This window comes from Jaculus jaculus, unplaced genomic scaffold (genome assembly GCF_020740685.1).
Source record: "Jaculus jaculus isolate mJacJac1 unplaced genomic scaffold, mJacJac1.mat.Y.cur mat_scaffold_39_1_1402899_arrow_ctg1, whole genome shotgun sequence".
In the NCBI taxonomy this organism is placed as follows: Eukaryota; Metazoa; Chordata; class Mammalia; order Rodentia; family Dipodidae; genus Jaculus; species Jaculus jaculus.
In genome coordinates this window covers 566,442-577,102 of record NW_025423494.1, presented here as the reverse complement: position 1 = coordinate 577,102, position 10,661 = coordinate 566,442, and the positions used below count along the sequence as shown (strand labels likewise).

Here is a 10,661-nt window from a genome sequence, read left to right as displayed (position 1 = left end):
TCCATCTAGGTTACTCACAGTTCTGCAAAATTTCATCTGGGGCCAACAGCTTTCCTCAGCAGCCATCTTGTGGTCCTGGCACCTCCACTGAGTCTCTACTGCACCCCATGGTTCATCCTCATGGCTAAAAGCTGCTCTAGGTTAGATTATTTCTTCTAGCAATGTGAACCTGACTGCAACAGGCATCCAGCAAAATTGCTTCATACTGCCTATGGCCATTTCCAAAACATAAGACCATGTTGCAAACTCAATTGAAAACTCTTTCCTGCATTTCTTATATTCCACAGTACCAGGTGGGGTGCTGGTTTGTTATTCCGGGGGGGGGGGGGTGAGGAATAAAGCAGATGTTGAAGAACAGGACACTCCTTGAGCACTCATGCACCTTCAAAAGAGTCTAAATTCTTCCTGTTGACTCAACATAGGTCAACAGGCCCAATCTCAAAGGTTGCAAACTCTCAACTGCAGCTAAATGGGCAGCAGTTGCCATCCAAAGAATTCATTTTTGTGCCATACCCTTTTACTCACACCAGTCCATTTCTACACAAAGCAACCCTGCACAAATTCTTAGGACCGGAGCATAACAGCAAGCTTTTCACACAAACTGCTCCTAGCCCAGTCCAGGTAAACTCCTTCTCACCCTCATAAGCCAAACCTCACAGTCCATAGTTATTATTGAAATAAGGTCTTTTAACTCTGACCAGAATAGTCAATCAAGGTGTACTTACAGCACTTCAGAGAATGTCTTAAGATAAGGTTTCAAATCCTCACATATTCCTCCTGAAAATTGGCTCCAAAAGGCCAAAGCCACATAGTAGGTGTCTAGTAGCAATCCCTCTCCACGGGACCAACATTACTGTTGTAGTCAGGTTCACATTGCTAGAAGAAATCACCTAACCTAGAGCAGCTTTTAGAAAAAAAGGGTTTATTTTGACTTACACACTCCAGTAGAAGTTCCATGATGGCAGAGGAAAACAATGGCATGAGGAGAGGGTGGATTTCACCCCTTGCCAACATAAGGTAGAAAATGGGCACTCTTCGGCCGTGCGGTCCTGGCTGGCGCCTTCTTGCCGGCGTGTTGTGGCCAGAAGACGGCTTCACATACAAGAAGCCTAGGGATGTGTGAGCTTCAAGGGTTTAATTAGATGTCTATTTTCTTCAAAATGGGTTTTAGTGTCACTTTCTTGAGACCTTTTGCCAGGCTGTTGGCGCCATTTACTCTTCTTAGGAAGAGAAGGAATTTGCACTCAACAATTCTACAGATACATATCTCCAAAAATACCTGCTTTGTCCTATTCTAGTAAGACCAGTGCATGCCCTCCTGGAGAGCTAGAGTTGGATGGGTGGGAAACTACAATGAAATCCAGCATTGAAGGAGGAGGTGTTTCCACAGTCTCAAACAACAAGGATGAAGATAGTCTGGCTGCCACCAGAGAATTAATTGAGATGTGGAGACTGCTTGGCAAAGAAGTACCAGAACACATCACTGAAGAAGAGCTCAAAACCATTATGGAATGTGCTTCCAAATCATCCAAAAATATATTTAAAATATTTGTATACTAAGGAAAAACTGGAAAAAGCTAAGCAGGTAAAAAAGAAAGTGAAAGCAGAGGCAAGGGAAGAAGCAATGAGAGCCAGGTTGCTCGAAAGCCCTGATGGAGATAAGAAGCAAGACTCCCCCCCCCCCGACTGTGGGACAGACAAATGAGCACTGCCATGAACTGGAAGAATGCCCAGGCTATGCAGTTTGGACAACCTCTGGTTTTTGACATGGCTTACAATAAGTACATGAAACCCAAAGAACTAAACAATTCTATTTCTCAACTTTTAGAATGTAGAGGATGGGACAGAAGAGGTGTTGATCCTTTCCATATCTATTTCTACAGTCTTAAAGTAGATGGGGTCTACCATGCAGAATTGGCTAAAGGTTATGGAGAAAAATGGGACAAATTGCTTTTAACAGCAACAGAAAAATCTCATGTAGATTTATTTCCAAAGAACACGATTATATCTTTAACTGCAGATTCTCTCAATGTTATGACTACTTTTAAGAATGATTAAATTTATGCAATTGGATCATTTGTTGATAAAGATTTGCAACCAGGAACATCTCTAGCAAATGCAAAACGTCTAAATCTAGCAACAGAATGTCCATTAGATAAATATTTACAGTGGTGCATTGGTAACAAAAATCTCACTTTAGACCAAATGATCCGAATCTTGCTGTGTCTGAAAAACACCAGAAGCTGGGAAGAAGCTCTGAAGTTTGTCCCCAGGAGAAAACATAGTGGTTATCTGGAGATTTCTCAGCATGCTCAAGAGTTTGTCAACAAGTTAAAAAAGATAATGACTTCTAATTCATTTCGAAAGCACTATTTAAATGTATGTACACAGGAAAGGTGACTTCAGAAAATTTAAAAGCATAAAACAGATTGGAAGTACAGTTCTAATAATGTATTCTTGAGTTAAATTCATTTTCTCTTAAAGGTAATTTCTCCAGACTAGATGTGTGTGTGTGTGTGTGTGTGTGTGTGTGTGTTTAAGACAAGATAAGTCTGTTTGATAATCTTGAAGTAAGCCCATTAAAACAGTTAGCCATGTTACCCCCCCCCTCAAAAAAAAGAAAGAAAAAAGCAATAGGAGAGTTTCCCAAACACTGGCAAGGTAAAACTGGCTATAATACCCATAAGCTGGCCCCCAAGAATACACAACACCCAAGAGGAATTCATTTTCAAATCTACATCAGCTGGGAATCTAGCATTCAGAATGCCCCAGTTTATAGGGGACACTGGAATCAAACCACCACAGAGTTGTTTTCACATCTTTTAAGTGTATATATTTTTTATTGACAACTTCTGTACTTACAGACAACACCCATGGTATTTCCCTTCCCTCCCCCACTTTCCCCTTCATTCAGTGAACATGGTTGCCTACATCTACCTTGAGTTATTCTCTCCAACACAGTAAACATTGCCCACATAGTGATATTGAAATAAAGTAAAGATCAGTAAAATTAGGAGCTCCATTCCTCTATTGCTCTTAGGCACATTTCAAGGGTGCAGTAACTAATGGCTCACATATGGATGAGTGCTTCTGCTATGGGATAAAAGGAGTGTCCCCTCAAAATCCTAATCCCAGCACTTGGGAGTCAGAGGTAGGAGGATTGTCATTGTTCAAAGCCATCCTGAGGCTATAAAATGAATTCCAGGTCAGCCTAGGCTAGCACCAGACCCTACTTTGAAAATCCAAATAAAATAAAATAAGATAGAATAAAAGAAAATACAAATATCAATCAGCTGGACATGGTGGCACACACCTTTAATCCCAGCACTTGGGAGGCACAGGTAGGAGGATAGCTGTGATTTTAAGGCCAGCCTGAGACTACATAGTGAATTCCAGGTCAGCCTGGGATAGAGTGAGACTCTACCTCAAAAAAACAATAAATAAATAAAATAAAATGATATAAAATATAATCATCAATAACCAGGTGTGGTGGCATGCACCTTTAATTCCAGCAATTAAGAATCAGAGGTAGGAGAATCACTGTGAATTCAAGGCCTGCCTGAGACTACATAGTGAATTCCAGGTCAGCCTGGCCTAGAGCAAGATCCTACCTCAAATAAATAAATAAATAAATAAATAAATAAATAAATAAATAAATAAATAAATAAATAAAATAAAATCCTGGGCTGGAGAGATGACTTAGTAGTTAAGGTGCTTGCTTGCAAAGCCCAAGGCCCCAGGTTCAACCCCACAGATCCTACGTAAGCTAGATACACAAGGTGACTCATACACACAAGGCACAATGTGGCATGCACACAAGGTGGAACACATATCTGGAGTTCATTTTCAGTGGCTAAGGCCCTGGTGCACCAATTCTTTCTCTCTTGCTCTCTCTTATAAAAAAAATACTCCATGTTAAAATCCTCTTACCCCAAGGGGATGGTTTTGTGAGATGGGAACCCTGAGAGGTGATAAGGTCACGAGGGTAGAAGAGCCTCATGGATGATAGATGGGCTAAGAGCCCTGATGACAGTGACTCCAGAGAGCTCCCTGTTCCAAGAAAAAGTCATTTAGGAAGCATGAAACAGTTATCTACACCCAGTCCATCCCCTGGCATCTCCAACCTCCAAAGGCCTTCAGTGCAATACTTTGTGGAGGCTAGTCCTTTCAGCAAGAGATACTTTGTCACAGCAGGGAAAATGGACTAATCTAGTTACTTGTGGTCATGGCATCAACATCCTAATATGGAAATCAACTTTACCAGGGCTGAGGAGATGGCTTAGAGGTTAAGGTGCATGCCTGTGAGGCCTAAGGGCCCATGTTTGACTCTCCATATCCCACATAAGCCTTATGCACTAGGTGAGGCAAGCACAAGGTCACATATGACCACTAGGTGGTGAAAGCATCTGGAGTTCTATTGCAGTGGCTGAGGCCCTGACATGTCAATTCTCTCTCTCTCTGTGTGTCTTTAATAGAAAATAAAAAGAAATTAACACTACCAAATACCATCTGCAACCCATACACCAGGGCCATCCAATCATCCAAGACTGTCAATAATCAACCTCTGTGGTGTTTAACTCATCCAGCCTTTGACAAATGACCTTTTGAAGTACACAAATAGCCTGGAACTCTTACAACAGAATAATTGCGTTTATGTCCTGCCACTCTTTATGTTCTCATTAATTTGAAGTTTCCTACTCCACCAACTTGTAGACATGTAACAAATCTCCATGGTAATTTTTATTTCACACCATACAGGTTTGTTAAACCAAGAAAAGAGAGAGACACTTGAATAGAGACAGTAGAAAGAGACAGTTTATGCTGGTCTACAATACTCACCTTTTCTGGTGTCAACTTTTCATCACATATAACTGCATTTTAGCCTGGTGTTATTTTTCCTTGATCCTGAAGATGTTATTAGCTTTTGAAAATTTATTATCATTAAGTCTCACAGAAAAGATCTATGGGAAAAGAACTCAGCTTTTGTTTGCTCAAGAACTTCTTTGGTTTGGTTTCCTCCTCCCCTTCCATTCTTTTCTCTCTCTCCCCTTTGTTTTTTTAATTTTTTGTTTGTTTGGGGTTTTTTGTTTATTTGTTTTTTGAAGTAGCGTCTTGCTGTCTAGCTCAGGCTGACCTGGAATTCACTATGTAGTCTCAGGATGGCTTCAAACTCTTGACGATCCTCCTATTTCACCTTTTATTTTTTTTACTTCCACCACGGTGTGGATGTTGGTTCCCGTATGTCCTTCAAGGAATGTTACGTTAGAGTCTCCTCTGTTGACAGACCTTCCAGGAGGACGGTTCAGAGGTGGTCCCCAATGTAAAGTCCTTAATGGCCATTTCCTGGTCCAATTTGACTTTCTGCTTTGTGATGTTATTCCTGAGGACCATGTGTTCTTCAGCCATTGTGACATCATGCACCATAAGGGACCTCACCTGAGCTAAGGGGAAATGAGGACCACAGCTTTTCACCTCATGAAAGCTGATCTGTCTACAGCTCTATAATGTTATAGAGCCTCAAGTATTCTGTTATTGAAACAAAAAAAAAAAAAAAAGAATTTCTGGCTGGGAGTAGTGGTGCACGACTTTCATCCCAGCACTCAGGAGGCAAAGGTAGGAGGATTGTCATGATTTTGAGGCCTGCCTGAGACTACATAGTGAATTCCAGGTCAGCCTGGGCTAGAACAAGACCCTACCTCAAAAAACCAAGGACTGTAAATTAGAAAAAGGAAAAAAAATTGGAATCTTAATTAAGCCCATGACCTTAGGGAATGTTGGAAGCATAATCATTCCTGAATTTGGTACTGAAAAATGTTTGCTCAGGTCCATCAGGGAAAGAGAAGCCACACAAGTTTTGCATGATTCAAATACATGATCACACCCAGAGCCAGAGTTGAAAGGATGCAAAATAAATAAATAAACAAGTAAATAAATAGAGTCTTTGAAGCCAATAGTCAATCCTCGGGATTGACAAACACAAGCTCAGACATGAATAGCAACAAGGCCACCAGTGTGGTTAGACATTCCCCACATCCCAACTAATTAAAAGTGATAACTCACTAACATTCATGAGTCTGACCTGCTACAGTGCACCAGCCCTTTCATGCTGTAAATGTCTCAGAAATACAAGTCTGCAACATGCCAGGTCCTTCTCACAAAATGGACACAGCTGCTCTGTTAAATGAAATGTATTTTCATTTTGGAGGGCCGAGGAGGAGATGACTCACTTCCTTGCAAAGCCTGATGGCTGGGGCTCGATTCCCCAGTACTCATATAAAGCCGAATGTATAAAGTGGTACATCAGTCTGGAATTTAATTGCAGTGATATGACTCTGGCACAGTCATGCACACATAAATTATATATATATATATTACAGGCAAATGTGTAAAGTAGTCATTCCTACTCAATACCAAAAACTTTCTCTTTTGAAAAAAAATATTTGTGTATTTTTATGGGAGAGTGAGAGACCATACTCAGAGCTTCCTGCCACTGCAAATCAACTCCAGATTCATGCACCATTTTGTGCATCTAGCTTTACCTGGGTACTGGGGAATTGAACCCAGGCTATCAGGCTTTGCAAGCAAGCACGTTTAACCAATGAGCCATCTCCCTAGCCCAGAAAATTAACTTTCAGTTTGCTTGAATGCCTATCAATATATCAGACCAGGATATATTTTTATTTTATTTCAAAGCTCCCCAAATTGTGACTAGATGTAGTTAAAGCCACCTACTTTTACCAGAATAGCACATATCACACTTAGTTAGTTTCATATGACAGAGAAATATGTTGGAAAATAACACTGGAGACAGGAGACTGTGACTTCCTAATTCATTGCTTTTCTTGAGATATATATTCGATATTGAGTTTTTTTAAGTATTTATTTTTCTTTCAAGGGAGAGAGAGAGAGAGAGGGTATGGGTGTTCCAGGGCCTTTAGCCACTGCAAATAAACTTCAGACTCATATGTCACCTTGTGCATCTGGCTTACATGAGCACTGGGGAATTGAACCTGTATGCTTATGCTTTGCAGGCAAGCACCTTAACCACAGAGCAATCTCTCCACACCCCATATTGCTTTTGAGTTTGTTTTCTATTAGTCCAACATCACATTTGGGTGAACTCATGTGACTTTTTGTTGTCATTTTGAGGCAGGGATTCACTGACCTGGAACTCACTCTGTAGGCCAGGCTGGCCTTGATCTCATGGCCATTCTTTTACCTTAGCCTCTCAAATGCTGGGATCCAAGGTGTGAGCCACTTTACAGTAGTGGAGAGAGAGAGAGGACAGGCATGACAGTGCCTCCAGGCACTGCAAAGGAACTCTAGATGCAGGCACTGTCTTGTGCATCTGGCTTACATGGGTACTGGGAAATCAAACCTGGGCTCTTAGGATTTGCAGGCAAGTGCCTTAACTGCTAATCCATCTCTCCAACCCTAGTGTTTTTATTTTTAAGAATCAGCTTGGGATTCTCATGATGTTTGTTTTGATCCTCTTTCCCGCAATCTGACAGGCTTTCTGTGTCCAGCCTTGTCTGTATCCATACCCACAGGTGTGCCAGATTTTATATCATGTCTGGCTGCCCTGGAATTCTTTCTATCCAGTCTGACCTTCCCAGGGCCTCCAGCCACTGCAAACGAACTCCAGACGCAAGTGCCCCCTTGTGCATCTGGCTAACGTGGGTCCTGGGGAATTGAGCTTCGAACAGGGGTCCTTAGGCTTCATAGGCAAGCGCTTAACCACTAAGCCATTTCTACAGCCCCCCTCTAAGCAATCTTTCCAGCCTAACTGAGGGGGGTTTGGCCAAACATCACTCCAGTGATATTATGACAAGAAAACATTTGTTTTTATGAAGCACTTGACCGGCATAACTGGCCTTCCCAGGACCAGTGGCATGCACATTACTGTGGATGGAATTGTACCTCCCTCCCCAAATTGACATGCTGAATCCCAGCTGCAGTTGGGATTGTGTTAGGGGATGGAGTGTTTTGGAGAAATGCTTAAGGGATATTATAAGGGTAGGGGACTAGGGTGTTTTGAAGCAAAGGCAGCAATGGGAATGGTGTCTCTCTCCCTCTTTTTCTGTTGAGTTAGAGATACAATGAGGAGAGCTATCTGACAATCTCACCAGGAATTACATACAGCCTCCAGAACTGCAAAATAAAAAAAGGATTGAGCTGGAGAGATGGCTTAGTGGTTAAGGTGCTTGCCTGCAAAGCCTAAAAACTGATGGTTAAATCTCCAGCTCCCATATAGCCAACTGCACAGTGACACAAGCACGTGATGTGGCACATGCGCACAAGGGGGCACACGCATCTGTAATTTATTTGCAGTAGCTGAAGGCCCTGGTGCATTCATTCTCTTTCTTTCAAACATAAAAAAATAAAAATACTAATTTCTGCTACTAAATCACCAGAGTAAGATTTTTTTAAAAAATTTTGGACAAGTTTAAGCTACATGTAGTCCACTTCCTTTGAAACAGTCTCTGGGCACTACCAACAAATGTCATACTAGCTGTATTGTAAGGGTAGGATTCTCCAACCTCCACCTCCTGTTGTCATAGGTACACTGTGATCATAAATGCATGAGCCACTGTGCATCTGGCTTTATTTGAGTGCTGGAATCAAACCTAGGCTGACAGGCTTTGCAAACAATCACCTTCAACCACTGAGCCATTTCCTCAGGCCCAGATTAGGCTATGTTTTAGCTCCTAAGTTTACTAACAAAAAAATGAATGTGCGCACAATATTCAAACAGAGACATCCTCTTCCTTACAAGATCAGAAATGCATGAGAATCAGTGCCTATCTCTGGAAGTTGTCATTGCCCAATTAATTATCTTTCTTTTTGTTTCTTTAAATAACACACACACACACACACACACACACACACACACACACACACACACATATATATATATATATATATATATATATATATATATATATGAGAGAGGGAGAGAGTAAGCAAGATAAAGACAGAATGGGCACAACAGGGCTTCCAGCCACTGCAAACAAACTCCAGATGCATGCACCACCCTTGCACATCTTACATGGGTCCTGGGAATTGAACCTGGGTTCTTTAGCTTTGCAGGTACATGCATTACTTTGTGAATCTGGCTCTATGTGGGTACTGGGGAATCAAACCCAGGTCATAAGGCTTTACAGCGGATCACTTTAATTGCTGAGCCATCTCTCCAGCCCCCATCATGGCATTTTCTAACTGACATCATTAAACCTTACTTCTCCATCATTCCTGGTTTCTAGCTAGCATGATTAGAATGGGATAGTGCTCCATCAGTGAGGATAGAGAAAAAATATCCATGATTTCATATGCTCTCTAAATAATCATATGTCTGTATGGGAGCATATGCACAAATGGATGGATACACACATGTAAACACACTTTCCATTTCTACATCAATCTTGCAAAGGAATGTGTTTGGGCAGCTTCACAATAGAGTACCAGGTAAATGATATTGGAGCCATCAGTAATGAAATCACATAAAGGTCACTCCTTTAAACCCTGGATCCATCTGACTCAGTCTCTGCTCTGAGTTGATGGTCGGAGATGTCATCATTAGTACTAATAGAAGGTCAATGGCCAGTCTAACCCCTGATGTTACCTGAGCCCCTCCTGTAATGAGGTGACAGTGGTTGGAGATGAGAAAGACCTCACAAGGCATTTACCACACCATCATATAGTACCACAGTCATACAAATCAGACATTTGTGTTATTCAAACAAGACTATGAGCTGGAGAGATGGCTTAGCAGTTAAGGCACTTGCCTGTGAAGCCTAAGGATCCAGAATTGAACTCCCAGAACCCATGTAAGCCAGATGCACAAGGTGGCACATGCATCTAGAGTTTATTTGCAGCAGCTGGAGGCCCTAGTGGGACCATTTTTCCCTTTCTCTCTCTTTTCCTCTATCTGCCCCTTCCTCTCTCTCTCCCTCCTCTCTCCTAAATTAATAAATATATATATTTAAAAAGTAGGTGTGCATCAGAAGGTTTTATTTGTATGTATCTATTATAGGGTAGTGTGTGGATCACAGTTATTCCCACCCCTCACCAGTCTGTGATGAGTTCAGTACAGACATGAACTTTTATTTTCGAGGTAGCTTCTCTGTCTGGCCCAGCCAGACCTGGAATTCACTATGTGGTCTTCTGCTGGCCTCAAATTCACAACGATCCTCCTACCTCTACCTCCCAAGTACTAGGATTAAAGGTGTGCACCACCAGACTAGAGTATATTGAAATTTGCATAGTAATTGAACAGAGAGCTTGTATAGCTGTCAAAACTGGTAATTTAAAACTTGAATTTGAATTGATAGATCACCGTATGCCATCTCCATCATAGCTTGCTTTTTAAACATTTTTGTTTTATTTTTATTTATTTATTTGAGAGCAACAGACAGAGAGAGAAAGAGGCAGATAGAGAGAGGGGGAGAATGGGCACACCAGGCCCTCCAGCCACTGCAAATGAACTCCAGATGCATGCACCCCCTTGTGCATCTGGCTAACGTGGGTCCTGGAGAATTGAGCCTCAAACCAGAGTCCTTAGGCTTCACAGGCAAGCGCTTAACTGCTAAGCCATCTCTCCAACCCCATAGCTTTCTTTTAAATATTACTTGGTCCCAGAATATTGCACATCACTTGGGTCC

The 10,661-nt window shown here is 41.6% G+C and overlaps 1 pseudogene; it reads left to right on the top strand.

Moving 5' to 3' along the window:
• The first annotated feature begins 1,131 nt into the window (after positions 1-1,131).
• Positions 1,132-2,400, top strand: LOC123457362 (annotated as a pseudogene).
• Positions 2,401-10,661: the final 8,261 nt, after the last annotated feature.